Consider the following 21856-nt stretch of genomic DNA (forward strand, 5'->3'; position numbering starts at 1 on the left):
CCAGTCAATATAACTCCTAATCGTTTGAAGTTCCTTCAAGTTTAAATTTTTCCAAATAGGTGTATATTGAAGAAAACCTTTTATCCCAAGTAATTTTTTAATCTGCCCCCATATGTGATCCATTGTGTTCATAATTCTATTTCCCATATTATTTTTATCGAGTGTACCGGATTCCATTATTCCCCTCCCCAACCCATTTTATTTAATTCCTGTCTTCCCACTAAACTGTTCAAACTATCTCTTATCTGACTATATTGTGTTATCAAATAATACATAAACCAGTTAGGAACCGCCAACCCACCTTCTCTCACTGGGAGCTGAAGCACTTCTTTTTTTAACCTGGGGATAGAACCTTTCCATATAAATTCCCCCATTAGGCGATCGAATAATCTAAATATCTTCTGCGGGAGTCTTATTGGGGCATTTTCGGTAAAAAAATTTTTTTTTTAGGTTTACCCGACCTTGAATCGAGAGTGGTAGTCTTTTCCAGATATGTATTTTAATTCTGAGTTCTTTTATTACAGGGAGTACATTTAGTTTTTCATAGTCTTCTATATTACAGGAGATTTGTAAGCCTAAATATTTAAAACTCTCGTGTCTCTCCAATACCTGAACCCTTGAATCCCTCTCTAACTGCCCGTCACCCAATACCATCATGTGGGATTTCGCCCAATTTATATTTAATCCAGAAAAGTTATTTATTTTATCTAATACTCTACTAAACTGATCCCCTGTGTTGTGCATAAATAACAAAATATAATCGGCATACATTAATAATTTTTCGTCTCCTCCCAAATATTGAAAACCTTTTATCTCCCTATCGTTTCTTATTATATTTGCGAGAGGCTCAATTGCTATAGCGAATAATAGTGGAGAGAGAGGACATCCCTGCCTGGTGCCCCGATGAAGGGCAAGAGGCAGGGACAAGCTCCCGTCCACCATCACTCTAGCCATTGGGTTGGAATATATAAGCTGAATCCATTTTATAAACCCCTCGCCTATACCAACCCTTTTTAAGACTGCCCATAAATATTCCCATTCAATACAGTCAAATGCCTTTTGGGCATCCAGTGAGAGTATTGCTTTATCACTCGGTTCTATTCTATTAGCCTCAATATTAAGGTACAACCTCCTTATATTTGAATATATTGTTCTACCAGGTATGAAACCAGTCTGATCTTCGTGGATTATACCTTTAATCACTTTAGAAAGCCTCCCTGCTAGAACCTTTGCCAGGATTTTAACATCCGTGTTCAACAAAGATATTGGTCTATAAGATCCGGGGTCTAATAATTCTTTACCCTTTTTTGGGATCAATGTAATAATTGCCTCTTTCATAGAGTCTGGTAGTTCCCCTATCCTTTGTGCCTCCTTCAATGTTATTATTAATTCAGGTATTAAAACCCGGGCAAAAGTCTTATATATTTCAAAGGGAAGGCCATCACACCCTGGTGTTTTTACGGGTTTTACTTTACCCAAAACTTCATTAATTTCGGTATCCAAATATTATTTTGGGCCTGGGATATCTTTCTCCAGGCAACCTGATCTAAATATGAGTCCAACTCTACTTTTGAATATCGTACCCTAGTTTCATAGAGTTCCTGGAAGTACTCCCTGAAAACCTTTTTAACTCCTTCCGGTGAGGTAATTATCCTATCCTTATTATCTCTGATCGCCCCCATCCAAGATTTACCTCTTTAGTTTTTTACAATACCTGCCAAAATTTTTCCCACCTTTTCTCCCTCTGAAGCCAATCGGAATCCTTGGAAGAACAGCTCTTTCCTACTTTTCTCAAGCTGATGTATTTTTAGTTTTTCCTGCTCTTCCTCCCATTCCTTCCTATTTTGTTCAGTGGGGTTAATCATGTATGCCCTACTTACTTCTTGCAGTTTCTTTTCCAATAGGTTACCACTTTCCTTATTATATTTTTTCCAATAGTTTACCTTTTTGAACAAAAGTCCTCTCAGGACTGCCTTGGCTGTGTCCCAGACTATCAGTCTACTGGCAGAGTTGTTGTTCTCCTGGAAAAAAGTAATTATTTCCTCGATTATACTGTCTGTATCTGAGATAAATGGCAACCAATGGGCATTGAACTTAAACAGTGGGAGGTTGTTCTTTCTACTCAAATCCAATTCCATTACCACTGCACTATGATCTGATAGGACCATAGGTGTGTACTTTATCTTGATCCCGTTTTGAAGCATCATATCTGATCTTGACCAAGTTTGATGGGTTTTCGAATAGCAGGAATACATAATTTCCTCCGGGTTCTGCTGGCGCCACACATCTATCCAGTTAAAATCTGAGGCCAATTTAAACAAGTCCACATTTTGTGTTCTTCCCCCTCTGCTAGAGAGCCTATCCCTGAGTGGATCCATCACTGCGTTATAATCTCCTATTGCTACCAATATACATTCTTGTCTGTTCACCATAAATCTATGTAATTCATACAAAACATCTGGCTTATATGGTGGTGGTATATATATATTTGCAATTACTATTTTAACCCCTTCTATATTGCACTGCAAAAAGAGGTACCTGCCACAGTCGTCTGCCTCGTGTGTAACACCCTCAAATCTAATCCCACGATGTACCAAAATTGAGACCCCTCTAGAGTAGGTAGTATGTAGCGAATGGTACCCTGCGACTATCCATCTCTTCTCCAACCACCTTAACGAGTCTTTATCCAGGTGTGTTTCTTGGAGGCACACGATAGCTGGCAAGAACCTCTTCATCCACTTAAGGATAGCATGTCTCTTTACTCTATCTCTTAAACCTCTCACATTCAATGAAAGAATCCTAACCATCTAGCAGAGAGGGAGGGACAACAACAAAAAAAAATATATATAATTCTGGTCCTCTCTCTCCCTCCTCTCCAACCCGCCCCCCTCCCTTAAATAGCCCCCCTGTCCGCTCTTCTGCGGTTGGGGCGACTCCATTACTTTGCATATTGCTCCTTATCCCCCCCCCCACACCCTACACTCAAAGACCCAACCCATCCGCCCATTCACTAGCCTCCAATGGTGTCTGAAAAAATTCCAGCCTTCCTTTATATTCAACCCTTAATTTTGCCGGAAAAAATAAACTATACTTCAGGCCTGCCTCCCTTAGTCTCTTTTTAACACTTATATATTCTTTTCTACGAGCATTCGTACCGGCTGAATAATGCGGGAAGAGTTATCTTTTCACCGTGTATCTGGTATTTTTCGGAAATTCGAGCACCGACAGTATTCTATCCCAGTATTTAGCCAGTAAACATTTAATCAACATGTGTCTAGGATATCCCCCTGGTGGCCCTTTTTTAGTGGGAACCCTATGTGCTCTCTCGATAACAAACAAAGGGGAAAGAGTGCCCTCTCTAGAATTGTCCTTTATCCATCTCTCCATAAACTCAATACAATTATCCCCTTCTGCCTGTTCTGGGATCCCGACACATCTTATATTCGTTCTCCTTGCTCTATCTTCTTGATTTATTAATTTTTGTTCCATCTTACTGTTCATCTGCTTTAGGGATATGACCTGCTTTTCTAAGTCCTGAACCGAGAGCTCCAGGGCAGGGATCCTTTTTTCCATCTCGTACAATCTCTGCCTTATTTTCTCCATCTCATCCCTTATTACACTGACATCAGTTTGCACTGCCCCAACCTGTGTCACCATATTCCCCATAAATTTTTCCATTCTTGAGACAGTGCAAAATATGTCATTCATCATTTTTACATCTATTTCTGTAGATGCTACAGAGGATCCCCGCTCACCTGTACCACCCAAAGATCCGTTTTCCGGTGTCAGAACTTGAGACTCTGCTATATTTTTTTCTTTCTGTAGGGAGCAAGAGCCTGGAGAGTTCGGAGCCAGAAATTTACTTAGTCCCAGTTGTTTCGGGCCGGTCTCTAATCCGGTCCCTGACCTCCTACTACTGGCACCTGTAGGGGCACGTTGTTCCTCCTTTTTCTTGGGAGACATCTTCTCCTTACCTCTTCCTTCCCTCCCTCCCCTATTTCTGTAATCTTTCTTTCCAATTCCAAACCTCCCCTCTGCTCCCTCCTCCCCTTCCCCCCCTCCCTCACCTGTCAATAACCCGTCACCACACCTCCCAGCCGCTACTCATAGATACAAATGTGGGGTAAAATCTTCGACACCGAACCACCTAATGTAAATATCCAGCTAATTCAACAACCCCGATATCACAGCCAAGAGGTGTAGGCCCTACAAAACAAAAAAAATATTTTTTTTATCCCAAAACAAACTATAACCGTTATTAAGTGTCCAACTGTTTTAAGCAATAATTCGCACGAAGCAGTCCAGCAATCCAAATTAACACCGTCCTGGTTAGTCCGGCTAAATTTAGGGATGTCATGCAAGGTTAGTCTTATTAATGATAGTGTAGGAATTGGGAAAAGTTTCCCTTTTCTTTTCTTTTTCCTCTTCCCCTTTAATCCTTCAAGGGTAATTTCAGAGATCCAGATGAAGCAGTCCAGCAGTCCAAATTAACACTATCCCGGTTAGTCCGGCAAAGTTTAGGGATGTCATGCAGGCTAAGTCTTGTTAATAGTAGTGTAAAAAGTGGGGAAGGTTTCCCTTTCTTTTTTTCTTTTTTTTTTTTTCTCTTCCCCTTTAATCTTTCAAGGGTGAATACAAAGTTCCGAATCAAAATTTCAACAGGGGTGTACACCTAAATATTGCGATCGCTATACGACCGTTTAATATTTTTCTCTCACCCCACTTTTTTTTATTCTTATCTTTCCTCCTCGCTCCCCACCCCCTCTCCCTTCAGTCCCTCTATTACTTCTCTATACCCCCTCCCCTTTTTATTTAAAATTTATAACTTTATAATGCAAAGAAGAAAGAGGGACATCTCCATAGAGATAAAGAAAGTTCTTTCCAACATGGGGGGGGGGGGAAACGAGGGGCAGCAAAAGTCTCCTCTGTTTTCATATACGGACGACTCACCACCCGCAGCACAACCTTCCGAATATGAAGAGGGTCCACCGCAGGTCCGTAGAACCCAACCAAGATACGAGCAGGAATAAACGCCGGGCCATCCACTCATGCAGGCAGGACAGACATCACTGAAAGCACCGGACAGGACACCGTAGAAGGGCACAGGACACGGCACAGAACGCGGCAGACCTAAAAAGATCCAGAGGAAGGAGGGCACAAGACACAGCAATCAGGAGGAGAGGCACAGCCAGGCGGGCGACGTCTAGATCTTCATCGGCGCCCCCGGTCAGGCGCCTCATACCGGAGCAGGCGGGCAGGCATGGAGTCCGGCGGTCGGATGGGGGGGCGGAGCCTAGCGTCTTTCGTCAGACGCTCTCATGCTCCTGTCTGTTTTTTGTTGAGAAAGAAGGAATTGTTGAATGTAGAAGAAAGAATGAAAGCCGAAGAAACAGTCATAAGACTCATTCAACAGAGATTCTACAGTGAAGAGTTGAAGAAACTTAGACAAGAACCTAAAAGGCTTACAACCACCCATTGTACAGGCTTAATCTTGTTCTGCAGGATGGTATACTGAAGGTGGGAGGGAGACTGGAAAATGCATCGTTACCTAGCAGAGTGAAGCATCCAGAAATTCTACCCAAAAACTCTACTTTCACAAGATTATTTATTGATCACTACCAAAGCAAATCCTTGCATCAAGGAAGAAGCTTTACCCAAGGCTGTTTGAGAAAAGGTGGTTACTGGATTGTGAAAGGAAGCAAAGTTATAGCAAAGCAGATAAGTAATTGTGTAGTCTGCGGAAAGGCACGTAGACCTTCAGAAGAACAAAGAATGGCAGATTTACCTGCAGATCGTGTAAACCCATCACCACTATTTCTTTATAGCGGAATGGATTGCTTTGGCCCATTTATCACGAAGCAAAACTGCAAGGAGGAGTACAAGAGATATGGACTAATATTTACATGTCTGAGCTCAAGAGCAATTCACCTGGAAATGTTAGAGGATATGTCAACTGATGCATTCATCAACGCCTTAAGATGTTTCATAGCCATTAGAGGTACCGTCAGAGAGCTTAGATCTGACCAATAATCTAATTTTGTCGGAGCAAAGAATGAATTGAAGAAAGTGCTAAAAGAGATTCATAAAGAAAAAGTAACTGAGAAACAGTGTGATTTTCATATGAATGCTCCACATGCAAGCCATACAGGAGGAGTTTGGGAAAGACAAATCAGAACTGTGAAAAATGTGTTGAGTTTAGTGTTGAAAAAGATCGCTGGAAGAATAGATGATGCTTCACTTAGAACTGTATTCTATGAAGTAATGTCTATTGTTAACAGTTGTCCACTTACAGTTGATAACATCAATGATCCAACAAGATTGGACCCTTTAACTCAAAACCATCTACTTCACCTTAAGTCTGATTACATACAGCCACCGCCTGGCAAGTTCAGCAAAGAGGATTTATATGCCAGAAGGAGATGGTGAAGAGTTCAATATCTATCAGAACAGTTTTGGAATAGAGTACTTAGCCAATCTTATGCTAAAAAGTAAATGGCAAACACTCAGAAGAAATGTCCAAGTTGGTAACATAGTGTTAGTAAAAGAAGAAGATTTACGTAGAAGTCAATATAAATTGGCCAAAGCTCTAGAAGTTCAAAAGGATGAAGACAAACTAGCAAGAAGAGTGTTGTTACAAATAGAAGACTCAAAACTTGACAAAAAGGAACATGTCTCACTACTCAACTCAAGTTGGAACGTCCTATACAGAATTTAGTTGTTCTACTTAAGAGTGATAAAAGACACTTGAAAGTTGAGAACCTGATGGAAAATTCCACAAATTCATGTTCAAGTCCTACCACTAAGAACATAGAATTATAGGTAATTTTGGTGGGAGTGTAGCTGGCCAACTAAAACCTGTCTTAGGTTGCTAGTATAGCTTATATGTGTATACAGCTAAACCTGCCAAACGCCTTAATACAGTTCCTATGTTTATGTGTTAAAGACAAAAGCAGAGGTATTTACTGTGACATCATGTTTTGAATGTCATACTACTGTTATATTTTGTGTTCACAGAAGCAGAAAAAGATAATATGCCTTTAAGATTAATTGTGTAATGTAAGGTAAACTCAGTGACACAGTAGAAACAACAGAAAGCATAGTGTTAATCTGTTGTTACTGGGCAGAAGTCTAGACCAATCACAGCCAACTTCTCATACAGCAAGAGTTTTTACCAATCACAGCCAGCCTCACAGACAGCCTGTCTTGGAATTTCCCCAGCTCCTGCTGCTAGAATCATTATTCACCAGAGACAGGAGCTAAAGAGACATTCACTCCACTGAGAAAGTTTGATGGGAACAAGAGGCCAATATAGGTATTTAAAACAAGTTATATAATGTTCATATTGTTAGTATGATGTTTGGAACTGTATACTGAACTAGATATATATGTGTTTACTTACAGTACCACCAATTGCAACCATACAAATTATTTAGCAAGTTTCAAATTGCAAGCTACAATTGCAAGCATTCAGATTCCATATTGCAATCCAAATTGAATACAACCATACGAGATCATTTTCAACTAGGGTTAAGCGAACCCGAACTGTAAAGTTCGGGTTCGCACCGAACTTTAGGATTTTTGGACACCCGACCCAAACCCGAACATTTCAGTAAAAGTTTGGGTTCAGTGTTCGGCGCTTTCTTGGCGCTTTTTGAAAGGCTGCAGAGCAGCCAATCAACAAGCGGTTAACTGTCTGACCTTAGAAGCCATCAAAGCCATGCCTACTAATGGCATGGCTGTGATTGGCCAGTGTAGCATGTGACCCAGCCTCTATATCATGGATGTCAAACTCATGGCCCTCCAGATGTTGCAAAACTACAACTCCCATCATTCCCTGATAGCTGTAGTATGCCCAGGCATGATGGGAGTTGTAGTTTTGCAACAGCTGAAGGGCCATGAGTTTGACATCCCTGCTCTATATAAGCTGGAGTCACGTAGCGCTGTACATCACTCTGCTGTGCTTAGTGTAGGGAGAGGATGCTGCTGGTGATTTCAGGGAGAGAATAGGACTTAATCTTTGCTCAAAATCTGAATCTAACTCAGCGATCTACATACATTGTGTTTTGTGGGTGCAGGGCACAACTTTTTTTATCCTGCCCTGAGCCCAGTGACCGAAAAAAAATAACTTTAATAAGTTAGCTAGGTGGGCGGCGGCCGTTTTATGCAAGCTCAGTGCACTAGCACTGCATCTGAGCTTTTGAGACATTGAAAATCCATTTTTTTGGGGCAATTTACAACATCTGGTGCATTTGCAGGCTTAGTCAGTGTGCAATTCAAGCTAGAAATACAGCCATCATTTTCTGGGTTTTTAAAAACACGCTTTTTGTGCCAAAAAACACTATTTTCCAGATCTGCAAGTGTTAAATTCAAGTTTAATATATACAGCTTTTATATTCTGCTAAAAAAAAAAAAAACTTTTTTGGGCAATATACAATATCTGGATTAGTCAGTGTGCAATTTAAGCTAGAAATACAGCCATCATTTTCTGGGTTTTTAAAAACACGCTTTTTGTGCCAAAAAAACACTATTTTCCAGATCTGCAAGTGTTAAAGCGAACCTTTCACCTCATTTTCACTTTTTAAACTATCAACAGTACGTTATAGATTACCTTTAGTGTGTTGTTATCCATGTTAGGTGCGCTTTCCTGCGCTCTTTATTCATCCAGAAATCGGCTTATAAAGTTCAAATTTTGTGCTGTAACAGTCAAGCAACAAGTCAAGGGGGTAGCCCTTTCCTCTCCTCTGGCCGTACCGCCCCTGCCCTAACGCCGCCTCTATGCCTTGTAATTGACAGCAGGCTCACTCGCAGGGACGGCGCTTCTGAATCCTGCGCATGCGCAGTCCTCCTCATTCGCCGCTCGCTCCCGTCTTTCTTGCGGACACAAGCGCGACCATGTAAGAGAATAGCGCATGCGCCGTACGCGATTCCTGCCTGCTTCTCTTCTCTACCTCCAATGCGCGCGCTCCACTATCTTCATGCTCCAAGTGCCCCACGTGATCACTGTAGACTTGTTACCAGATTGCAAGCCAGTGATCATCGGGAGCGGAGCTTGTGTCCGCAAGAAAGAAGGGAGCGAGCGGCGAATGAGGAGGACGGCGCATGCGCAGGATTCAGAAGCGCATTGTGAGTCTTTACATACTGTCATTCTATTTAGTTATTTGAAATAAAGCCATTTTGGACACAATTCTTTAAATACAGGGGTTCTATTCAGGTATTTGAAATACAGCCATTTTGGGCCAACAAATTTAATTGCGGCCTAGTGTGGATCAGGGCGTGTGAGATACACCCTGTATATACAGGGCTTATATTCTTTCATTAATAAAACACCCTTTTTGGGGCAAAATACACAATATTTCAGGCCTTGCAGCATCTTGACGTTTGAAATTCTTGGGTTATATACTGCTGCCATATTCAGTTATTAAACAAACACCCGTTTAGGCAAAAAAAGTTTATTTGGCAGCCTTTTCTGCAAATGTCATTGTGAGATACACCCTTTATACATTTGGGTTATATTCAGATATTTGTAATACCGCCATTTGGTGCACAAATCTTTAATTCAGGCCTACTGTGGGTCAGGCCGTGTGAGATACACCCTTTAAATACAGGGGTTTGGTTCAGGTATTTGAAATACAGCCATTTTGGGCAAAGAAATAATTAATTGAGGCCTACTGTGGGTCAGGCCGTGTGAGATACACCCTTTAAATACAGGGGTTTGATTCAGATATTTGAAATACAGCCATTTTGGGTGAATAAATCTTTAATTAAGGCCTACTGTGGTTCAGGCCGTGTGAGATACACCCTTTAAATACAGGGGTTTGATTCAGGTATTTGAAATACAGCCGTTTTGGCCAAACAAATCTTTAATTGAGGCCTAGTCTGGTTCAGGTCGTGTGAGATACACCCTTTACATACTGTCGTTATATTCTACTAATAATTAAACATCCATTTAGGGCAGGGTTTCTCAACTCCGGTCCTCGGGACCCACCTACCAGTCATGTTTTCAGGATTTCCTTAGTATTGAGCAGGTGATATAATTAGTGTCAATGTATCAGGACTTACCACAGGTATTCATTCTGTGGGATATTCTCAAATCCAGACTGGTAGGTGGGTCCCGAGGACCGGAGTTGAGAAACCCTCATTTAGGGCAAGATCCTAAATTACAGAAATATGAGGAGAGCGTCAAATAAGGGACGTGGCCCAGGTCGTGGTGCTGCTGGTTGAGCTCCTGTTGCAGGGAGAGGATGTGGTCGATCTGTACCAGCTACACGCACAAGTGAAAACCCTTCCTCAGCTGCGAGTAGGCAACAGAACCTGCAGCGGTATTTAGTCGGGCCTAATGCGGCTCTACGAATGGTGAGTCCTGAACATGTACAGGCGATAGTAGATTGGGTTGCTGACAGTGGATCCAGTTCCTTCACATTGTCTCACACCCAGTCTCCTGCTGAAAGACCACAGTTGGCACCTGCAGCCGATGTCCATCAGTCTTTTACCTCACCCTCTTGCAAATCAGCCAAGCAGTCTGAGCCCCAAGTCATGCAGCAGTCTCCTCTCCTTTTTGATGACTCTGTTAGCAGGGTTTCCCAGGGCCATCCACCTATCCCTGCCCCAGAAGTGAAAGAGATTGTGTGCACCGATGCCCAATCACTTATCTTTCAAGATGAGTACATGGGAGGACCATCGTAGCACGTCTCAGGTGATGACGAAACACAGGTGCCAACTGCTGGGGCTTTTGAAAGTGTGCAGACTGACAAGGAAGGCAGGGGTGAAGACTGGGTGGAAGATGATGTGGAAGACGATAAGGTCCTCGACCCCACATGGAATCAAGGTCATGCGAGTAACCTGTGTAGTTCGGAGGAAGAGGCGGTGGTCGCACAGAGCCACCAGCACAGCAGAAGAGGGAGCAGGGTGCAAAAGCAAAGCGGCCGTCCTCTAGACAGTATGCCTGCTACTGCCCACCACAGCAAGGGACTGAGCACACCAAAGCCAGCTCCAAGGAGTTCCCTGGCGTGGCAGTTCTTCATTCCTACCTGCGATCCCTAGCCCTGAATGCCAGCATTTCTAAATTACTGGCATTTGAAATGCTGTCATTCCGTCTGGTGGAGACGGACAGTTTTAAAGGCCTTATGGCGGTGGCTGTCCCACAGTACATCGTGCCCAGCCATCACTACTTTTCCAGGCAAGCCATCCATTCCGTGCACAACAAAGTAGGGGACAAAATTAGGTGTGCACTGAGCAACGCCATCTGTGGCAAAGTGCACCTGACTACGGATACGTGGACCAGTACGCAGGGTCAGGTTCGTTATATCTCCATAACAGCACACTGGGAAAATGCAGTGGCGGCTGGTCATGAGGCGGATAGCAGTTTGGCGCATGTCCTTCCACCACCGAGGATTTCGGGGTGCTTCAGTTTGCCTCCTGTTGCTATCTCCTCCTACTCTGCTTCCTCATCCTCTACCAGCTCCTCATCCGTTCAGCGTAACACCTTCACCACCAAGTTCAGCACAGCCAGGGGTAAACGACAGCAGGCAGTTTTAAAACTTATCTGTTTGGGGGACAAACCCGACACTGCGCAAGAGCTGTGGATGGGCCTTGAACAACAGACCGATGAGTGGTTTGTGCCAGTCAGCCTCAAGCCCGGCCTGGTGGTGTGCGATAATGTGTGAAATCTCGTAGCAGTTCTGGGACTAGCCGGTTTGACGCACATCCCTTGCCTGGCGCATGTGCTGAATTTGGTGGTGCAGAGATTCCTTAAAAATTACCCAGATATGTCAGAGCTGCTGCATATAGTGCGGGCCGTCTGTGCGTGCTTTCGGCATTCTCACCCTGCTGCTGCTCGCCTGTCAGCGCTGCAGCGTAACTTCGGCCTTTCAGCACCTCATAAGCGACGTGCCCACAAGGTAGGACTCCACCTTGCACATGCTGGCCAGACTGTGCGAGCAGCAGCGGGCGATAGTGGAGTTTCAGCTGCAGCACGCACGGGTGAGTCACTCGGCGGAACAGCACCACTTCACCACCAATGACTGGGCCTCCATGCGAGACCTGTGTTCCTTGTTGCGCTGTTTCAAGTACTCCACCAACATGGCAGTGCCGATAACGCCGTTCTCAGCATTACTATCCCACTTCTTCCCACTGATTCCTTGAAAAGACGCTCCTGGCGATGATGGAAGAGGATGTGGCACAGGAGGAGGAGGAGGAAGAGGAATCATTTCATGGTGTTTACGGCCAGTCATTCACAAGTGGCTCCGAGGATGGGTTCCTGCACCCACAAATGCCAGGTACACAATTGTCCAGCCAGGGCACAGTTCTGGAGGATGATGAGGTGGAGGATGAGGAGGAGGAGATGAAGGAGGAGTAACCATATTCACAGCAGGGTGGCACCCAGACCAGCTTATGGCCAACACTGATGCGTGGCTGAGGTGATACAGAGGACACAGACGATACACCTCCCACAGAGCACAGCTTTTCGTTGCCTCTGGGCAGCCTGGCATACATAAGCGATTACATGCTGCAATGTCTCCGCAATTACCGCCGAGTTGCCCACATTCTAACTTGTGCTGATTACTGGGTGGCCACGCTGCTGGATCCCCGTTACAAGGACAACGTACCATCCTTAATTCCCTCACTGGAGTGTGATCGTAAGATGCGCGAGTACAAGCGCACGCTGGTAGACGCGCTGCTGGTGGCATTCCCACCTGACAGCGGGGGAAAAGTAGAAGCACAAGGCGAAGGCAGAGGACAAGGAAGAGGTCGCCAACGCAGCTGGGGCACCGCCAACACCTCAGAAGGCAGGGTTAGCATGACCGAAATGTGGAAAAGCTTTGTCAGCACGCCACAACAACCAGTACCACCAGCTGATATGGAACGTCATAGCAGGAAGCAGCATTTCACCAACATGGTGGAGCAGTATGTGTGCACACGCCTACACGTACTGAATGACGGGCCTGCCCCCTTCAACTTCTGGGTCTCCAAATTGGGCACATGGCCTGAGCTTGCCCTTTACTCCTTGGAGGTGCTGGCCTGCCCTGCAGCCAGTGTATTATCTGAACGTGTGTTTAGCACAGCAGGGGGCGTCATCACAGACAAGCGCAGCCGCCTGTCCATAGCCAATTAAAATGAACCAGGCATGGATCCCTCAGGACTTGTCCGTACCTTGTGCAGAATAGACATGTATACCAGCACTAACCAGCCATTGTTATACTGCAGCACAATTGCTTATTCTTGTATTTTGTATATTTCACACTCTTTTTAATTAAAACCAATAACCTGTGTTGGCTACCTTGTCCTCCTCCACCACTGCTTCCACCTACACCGCTACGTCCACTGCCTTCTCAAACTCCTACTCCATATGGAACTCCACCTTATAAGTCAATTTTTTTTTATTTGTGCATATTTTTTTGGTATCATTTCACTACTTTGTCAGTTTCTGGTGAAATTCACCAATTTTTGGGTGTATAGTACCACTGCTATACATAGTAGACATGTAAAAAAAATAATCTATAATTTGTCTGTTACATTTTCGAGTGAAATTCACAAATTTTTGGAATTTTCTAATAATTTATTCCTTTTAAATGTTGCCATTCTTTTGCTGCTGGATAATATCAATATTTCTTTCTCACCATTAAAAGATTTGAAAAAAATAATGAACACAGTACATTTTGTATTAGATAACAGTTCCCTACTACTGATTTTATGCTTTTATTGTAATTTGTTTTGTATAAGTGTAATTGTTTCTTTTATGGAATGGGCTTGTTGATGTGATACAATAAAATTGATTCTGCCTATATAAGCTTTATGAAAATAACATAATAAATTTAATATAAAGAAATGTAACATAAAGTTTATGTATGCTGGTGGTATGCTGGTAGTTTTATTTGAGTGTTAAACTATTTTGTAAAGGCAAAACAGAAGTATTTCTATAGCTTCAATTGATAGCTACGATTTTTCATCTGTTCTATTAGGATCCAAACAATGCACCATGCTGTGTCTGTGAACATCTGAAAACTCATTGAAAAACAATCTGAGGCCTTTTTTCAGATGTCCAATCTGTTTGTATCTGAAAATAAAATCCATAAAAAGGGTGACCATGCTGTTACAGGAAAGAATTCTCTTTTATACCTCTGCCTTAAGAAAGCAAGGATTTATGATTTTCAAACCTACATTCCCTGAAAAAGGTTGCCCAAGATAATTAGAAATGTTACAAATGCCCCTGAACACTGTAAAATAGTATTATTGAAGAAAGAAAAAGGTATGGAATATTTTCCATTCCTACAGCATTTAGGGGCATTGGTAAAATTTTGAAATATCTTGGCCAAACTCTTTAACCATAGAAATGTGTTAGACAACAATTATTTTATTGTTTTCATTATGTGGCAACTATTAGAAATCTCAACTAATGAAATATTAATAAATATTATATCATAAGTACTACATATAAGAAATAATGTAATAAAGAGGACCTCTTAGTTTTTCTGACATGTCTGCAGTTGTAATTACTTGTATTTTTGTGTAGCTTGGACACCCAATAGTTGTAAGGCACAGAGGGATCACTGAGGACGCTGACACGGTCTGCTACGTACTCCTTCCAAAACTGTTACCTCCTTGTGACACCAGGCTGCGCATCAGAGTAAGGGTGCTGGTGGGGTGTCATGAAACTGTCCCAGGCCCTGGAGAGTGTTGCCCTGCCTCTGTTGGTACTGCTGTGTGTTCCCCTCCCCTCCTCGGTTGCCCAAGGAACTATGTACTCTGCCACCAGCATTGTCAGCTGGAATTTTTTGGAGCAACTTTTCCACAAGGACCTTCTGGTATTTCACCATTTTGCTACTCCTCTCCACCACAGGAATGAGAGATGAGTTATCTTTGTAGCAGTGGTTGAGAAGGGTGAACAACCAGTAATCAGTGTTGGCCAAAATGCGTATAACGTGAGGGTCACGGGAAAGGCAGCATAACATAAAGTAAGCCATGTGTGCCAGAGTCCCAACAGACAAGACTTCGCTGTCCTCATTAGAAGGATGACTCTCAATCTACACATCCTCTTCCTCGGCCCATCCACTCTGAACAGATAGAATAAACCTGCTATGGATACTACCCTCTGGCTAACACCCTGTGTACTGTCTTCCCCAATTTCCACCTCTTCCACATGCAAAGCATCCACCTTCATTGTGAGCAGTGAGTGTTTCAGTAGACACAGAAGTGGGATAGTTACGCTGATAATAGCGGCATCGCCGCTCACCATCTGTGTTGATTCCTCAAAGTTGCGTAAAACCTCAAAGAGGTCAGACATTCATGCCCATTCGTCGCTAGTGAAGAGCGGAAGCTGAATGGAAAGGCGACAACCATGTTGCAGCTGTTATTCCACTACTGCCCTCTGCTGCTCACAAAGTCTTGCCAACATGTGAAATGTGGAGTTCCAGCAAGGGCTCATGTCGCACAAACTGCTGCAGCGTTGCCAGACCGGAGGCAGCTGTAGATCACTTTCGGAAATGGGCACACACGTGGCACACGTTCACAGGTAGCTCAGGAAAATTAGGGTAGGTTTTGAGCAACCACTGAACCGCTAGGTCGAACACATGGGCTAGGCATGGGATGTGTGTGAGCTTGCTGAGCTCCAAAGCTGCCACCAAGTTATGGCCATTATCAGACACAACCATGCCTGACTGTAGGTTGAGTGAAGAGAGCCACAGCTCATTCTGTTTCCTTATACCCTGCCATAGCTCTGCGGCGGTGTGCTGTTTGTCACCTAAGCAAATTTGTTTAAGCATGGCCTGTTGTCGCTTTCCCACTGCAGTGCTACACTGCTTCCAGCTTCTGACTGATGGCTGACTGGTGCTGCAAGATGAGAATTCATAGGTGGAAGTGGAGAAGAAGTTGATGGCAGAAAGCCTAATGGAAGTAGGGCATGCAATCCTTGGCGTCGGTAGCACCTGTGCCATCCCAAGGTACGACTACCTCCCGGCCTCCACAATGTTCACCCAGTGTGCCGTCAGGGAAATGTAGCGTCCCTGGCCAAAAGCACTTGTCCATGTGTCAGTTCCCAATAACTGTGTTGGTCAGGGCACGGGTGAAGTTACAGGACACATGCTGGTGAAAGGTGGGGACGGCACACAGGGAAAAATAGTGGCGGCTGGGGACTGAGTAACGAGGGATGGCCGGCGCCATCAGGCTGCGGAAAGCCTCAGTGTTTGTAAGCCTAAATGGCAACATTTCCAGGGCCAGCAATTTGGAAAGGTGCCCATTTAGTGCTATGGTTTGTGGGTGGATGGCTGTGTATTTGCGCTTTTGTCTAAAGGCCTGGGGTATAGACATCTGCATGTTGCGCTGGGACACAGAAGTGGATGTGCTGGCTGATGGTGCTTGTGAAGGTCCAGGTGCAGGGTGGAAGGCATCCAGGCCTGTGTCTTGGACAGGGGATTGGCCAGCACGTAACACAGTGGAAGAGGACGCAGTGATGAGACCTGCATACACTGGTTGTAGACCCAGGCATTCGGCCCACCTATTAGGGTGCTTTGATGCCATTTGGCGGATCATGCTGGTGGTGGTGAGGTTGCTAGTTTTCACACCCCTGCTCATTTAGGTACAGCACAAATTGCAAATGACAATTCTTTTATCGTCTGCACTTTCCTAAAAAAACGCCTGACTGCGGAACAACTTTCCCTTGGCAAAGGAGATAGACACAAGGGGGTGCTCCAGGGAACAGTTGTGGGCCTGTTTGGTGTGGCCCGCCTTCTCCCTTTTGCCACCCCACTGCCTCTTCCAGCTTGTTGCGGTGCTGCGGATCCCTCCCCCTCTGTACTGCTGTCCTTGCTCGGCTTGCCACCTTCCCAGGTTGGGTCAGTGATTTCATTGTCCACCACCTCCTCTTCCACTTCCTCACTCTGGTCATCCTCCTGACTTGTTGACCTAACATGAACCTCACTTATTGACAACTTTGTCTCATCCTCATCATCAACCTTGTGAAACACTAATTGCAGTTCCCCACCATCATCTTTTTCTGATTGTGGATGCTCAAGAGTTTGGGAATCAGTGCACAAGATCTCCTCATGTCCCTCTTCAGGCTGAAAAGAGCTCCTCTGAATATCCGAGTATGGGATCACTTGTTTGCCAAGACTCTCCTTGGTGGGAGGAAGGAGGATCAGGGTGATTCTGTTGACCAGACTCTTGGCTACTGAGACTGGACTTTGTGGAAGACAGGGTGGTGCTCAACCGACTGGAAGCATTATCTGCTGCAATGCAACTGATCACCTGGTTGCGCTAGTGTGACTTCGAGAGTGGTGTCCTGTGCCGCCCTGCAAACTAAGACATGAAGCTAGGTATCGTGGATGAGTGTGTTTCTTGTGCTCTGGCAGCAGGCACAGTTTCACTGCGCCCAGGGCCACGGGCATCTGCGTGCACCATCAGCAGCACGGCCACTTCCCTGTCTCTTACTCCTCGCCTTCAGCATATTAAATGGCATATATGCTTGCAAGTATGTCAAATGTACAGTAGCGCAGGTTTTTTAAGTATGCACAAATAAATTACATTGAATGTCACAGATATTTAGGATGCGCAAATGTTATACAGAAGATGTAGCACAGGTAATGTCGCTGTCAACAGCAGTAAAAAAATTAGATTGAACGTCACAGATATTTATGATGCGCAAACGTTATACAGGAGATATAGCGCAGGTAATGTTGCTTTCACCAGCGTGAGAAAATTAGACTGAATGTGACAGATATTTTGGATGCACAAACGTTATAAGGGAGATGTAGTGTAGGTAATGTCACTGTCACAAGCGGCCAAAAAGGACAACAAGGCAACAAACGTGCGGGGAGGAGACTCAAGTGAAAATGATGTTCGGCCAAGCATGCTTGCTAAACACTAGAACTAACAATTCTGGTGATTTCTTTTTTCTTAGACCTTCAGTTGTTTTGTTCTTCTATCATTAATCCACCGGGAAATGTATCAATAAATTGACAACAGGTCATTGCTATTTCCATTATCAAAAGCATATGTTCTTATACAGTCTGACCCTGCCAACACTGATTGGACAGTGTCAAATTATGCAGAGAGTTTACAGAGAATGCTAACACCCTGTTGTTAATTATTCTTACATTTCCAGGAGTTAGAATTGAGTTATAACAGCACAATACACACTTCCAACAAAAAGGACTCCAACATTATTATTTCAAGAGGAATAGAAGCATGTACTAAAAAATACACTACTCACAAAAAGCTAGGGACATTTGGCTTACTGGTAGGGATTAGCGAACCCGTGGAAGTTTGGGTTCGCCGGGTTCGGCTGCACTTCAGGTCAAAGTTCGGGTTCAGGACCCAAACTTGACCGTGAACATGGACCCCATTAAAGTCAATAGGCACCCGAACTTCACTTTATTAATCCGTTGGTTATAACGGAGAATAATAGCATTCTTAAGACAGAATGCTAAATAAAATGACCATGGAGAGGTTAAAAAAAAATAAAAAATCATTCACTTGATCGCGCAGCCTTGATCATGCAGGTCACTTTCTTCAGGACCTGTGAAAGGACCTATGATGACATCAGCGCGCTCACCACGTGGCGAGCGCACTGATGTCACTGCAGTTCCTGCTGAATGAAGATAGAATGTTAGAGTCACAGCAAGGTATAGAAGTGGACGTCATTTGGCCACATCCCACACTGATGACCGCTTCATCGTAAACAATGCCCTGAGGAACCAGATGATGAATGCCACACAACTCCAGGTACATTTAACGGAGGTGAGAGGCACCCAAGTGTCATGTTAGACCGTTTGAAACTATTTACATCAGCGTGGTCTGCGTGCTAGACGACCTGAAAGGGTACTTGACCACACCACCAGACACAGGTGTCATTGTCTTACATGGGCCAGGAAGCATCTACGGTGGAAGAAGGACCAGCGGGCCTCAGTACTGTTCACTGATAAATGTTAATTCATCCTGAGCATAAATAATGACCACCAACAATGCTGGAGACATCAAGGAGAGCATTATGCATCAGCCACTGTTGTCACCAGACGAGCCTTTGGCGGTAATGGTGTTACAGTGTGGGCAGGTGTGTCTAGTCAATACAAGACTGCCGTACACTTTGTGAATGGTACAGTGACAAGCCCATACTATTTGAATAACATCATTAATCCAGTCATTGTGCCTCTGCATGAACAACACAGGCTTAATTTAATCTTCATAGTCCACAATATGCCAGCTCATCTAGGTCACATCATCACGAAACGTCTGCTGGAGACTGTGGTACCTTAAAAGGAATGGCCTGCACTTTCTCCGGACCTGAAGAATCCCATTGAAAACCTATGGGATCGCCGTGCAGAGGCTCGTAACCCCAGAACCTTAATTGACCTGAGGGCCGCTGTTCAAGAAGAGTGGGATGCCATGTCTCAGCAGACAATAAGTCTACCTGTGAACAGCATGAGATGTCATTGTTAAGCTGTAATTGATTCTCAAGGCCACATTATTGACACATGTTATTAAGACATTGACATTTGTGTGCAGCATACCCACCACTGTTGTTGGCTTTTGTTTAAATAAATTGTTTGAGATGAGGAAATCACCATTGAATGCTTCTACTTAAATGTCCTACTTGCATGATATAAATATCACTGTAGTGTGAACTTTTTACATTTTCCATGAATTTCACCTGAAAACCAAATATCGGGTTAAAGAGTAGTGTATGTTGTTAGAGCTGACAGGTTCCTCTTTTAAAGGGCATGTGTCAGCAGACTTGTACCCATGAAACTGACTGACCTGTTGCATGTGCGCTTGGCAGCTGAAGGCATCTTTGTTGGTCCCATGTTCATATGTGTCCTCATTGCTGAGAAAAATGTAATCTTAATATACAGATGTAGCAGAGTTAATAGTCAGAGTAATAACGTGTTAGCTAGATGTGACTACTGCCATTTCCTCTGCACTTTGATAGGGCCAGGCAGTATAAATGTGATCACACCTGGCCCTGGCTTCTCCTAAGGTCTCATGCTGCTCTTTGCACGTGGTGCTGCCACACTACAGGAAAGGGCTCGCAGTACAGAAGAAAACTTCTGTTTGGCCTCTTTCATCTACTGTGCCTGTGCTGAATACTTATACTGAAGCGTACAGCACAAGGCGAGATTTTAGGTGAAGTCAGGGCCAGGTGTAATCACGTTTACACTGTCTGGCCCTGTCATTTGTGCAGAGGGCACAGCAGTTGCAGAAAAAGCAGAGCCTCTAGGTGTAACATCAATGCACATGTTGCTCCTAGAGGCTCATTTGCATATATTAGGTTTACATTTTTTTATACAATTCTGGCACATATGAACATGGGACCTACACAAATACCTTCAGCTGCCAAGTGCACATGTAACAGGTCAGCCAGTTTCATAGGTACAAGTCTTCTGACAGATACAAACTAGATAGTGAACATATTTAGATTTTAAAAAGTGGTCCACACAAACTGTCTTGATTCTATGTGAAAGTAAACTTTTTTGGAATGTTTGGAATATGTGTATACTGTACATATATCTTAAGGTTATGTTTCCAGATCGCATGGTGTGGAGGATAAAAGCTACAGCTTCTTCTTTACACATACTGTAGGTGATTTCAGTATGTACAGGGCTATTTGCTATGCCAAATTTACTTCAGATATACAGTAAACAATGCTGTATTTTGAGAAATTAGTAGATACTTTGCATATCTTTACTTGATCAAGAATATTCCTTACAATCTTAATTACTGTGCATGTAATCCAAAATACTAATCTACTATTCTGATAGTATCATACTGACAGATGACAGCTTCTGCGTGCAATGGAGAGAGGGGAATACTCCTCCGGAACAAAGGATTTGGCGTCAACCTGCCTAACCCTTCTTTGCCATAACAAGCAAAGGGAGAGTCAGGATACTCCCATACACATAACTTTAGTTAATGCATTTGGGCACAGTTAGAATCTATTACCATAGAAACTAGAGTAGAGGGCATTAGAGATGGGGAGAACAGGATCTCAGTTTTTGGTATGAGTGGGAGTCCTAGACCTCCAATGATCAGCTAGTTATCCCCCTTGCCAACTTGGCACAACCCCTTCAGTTTACAAGAAGCAACAGGAAGTGTTTAATAAGATCACCACTGAAGTCCAATTTTTTTAGCTTTTCATTATCAGAGATCTTCTTCTCTATTTATTTAGTCATCTATTTTCAAACTCTCTCAAGTTCCCCATTTTTCTTTATTTTACAACATTTGGCCAACAACTATACTCTAAGAGAAGGCCTTAGAAGAGATTTATAGAGGAGCAATATTATATTAAGATAAAACGTGTGTAGATCTCTTTTTATACACCTTAAAGGTGTTTTCCAAGTGTTGAAAACGTATGACCTATTCTCAGAATAGATCATCAGTATTTGATCAGTGGAGGTCTGACTCCCGGAACCCCTGACAATCAGCTCTTTGAAGAGGGTGCAGCACTATCCAGTGGACAGAGTTGTGCTAGAAAAGCTTTGAAGAGGCTCACTGGGGCACCATGGCTTCAAACAGCTTAACGGCACAGGTACCAGGAGTCGGACCCCGAGGATAGGCCTTTAGTATAAAGCACTTGGAGGACCCTATAAACCCCTACTAAACAGAATTCCCATGTATTAGATTGCAATCTTTTGGATTCTATTGATTATATGCCATCAGCTGTTTCTGGATTAATTCAATCCTGCGTTTTTGAGATGACTACAATTATCAAAATCAATACATGTATCATTTGTGAAAGACACAAACGTATTACCTTCCTGCACTTCAATGCCATTAGGTATTCATTCGTGAAGACTTAAAATCAGCATGTAAAATATGAAGCCATTTTTAAATTAATCGGCTTTCTCCACACTCTGTATCAACTTTTAAC

The sequence above is a fragment of the Bufo gargarizans genome, chromosome 1, assembly GCF_014858855.1.
Source record: "Bufo gargarizans isolate SCDJY-AF-19 chromosome 1, ASM1485885v1, whole genome shotgun sequence".
NCBI classification, from domain to species: Eukaryota; Metazoa; Chordata; class Amphibia; order Anura; family Bufonidae; genus Bufo; species Bufo gargarizans.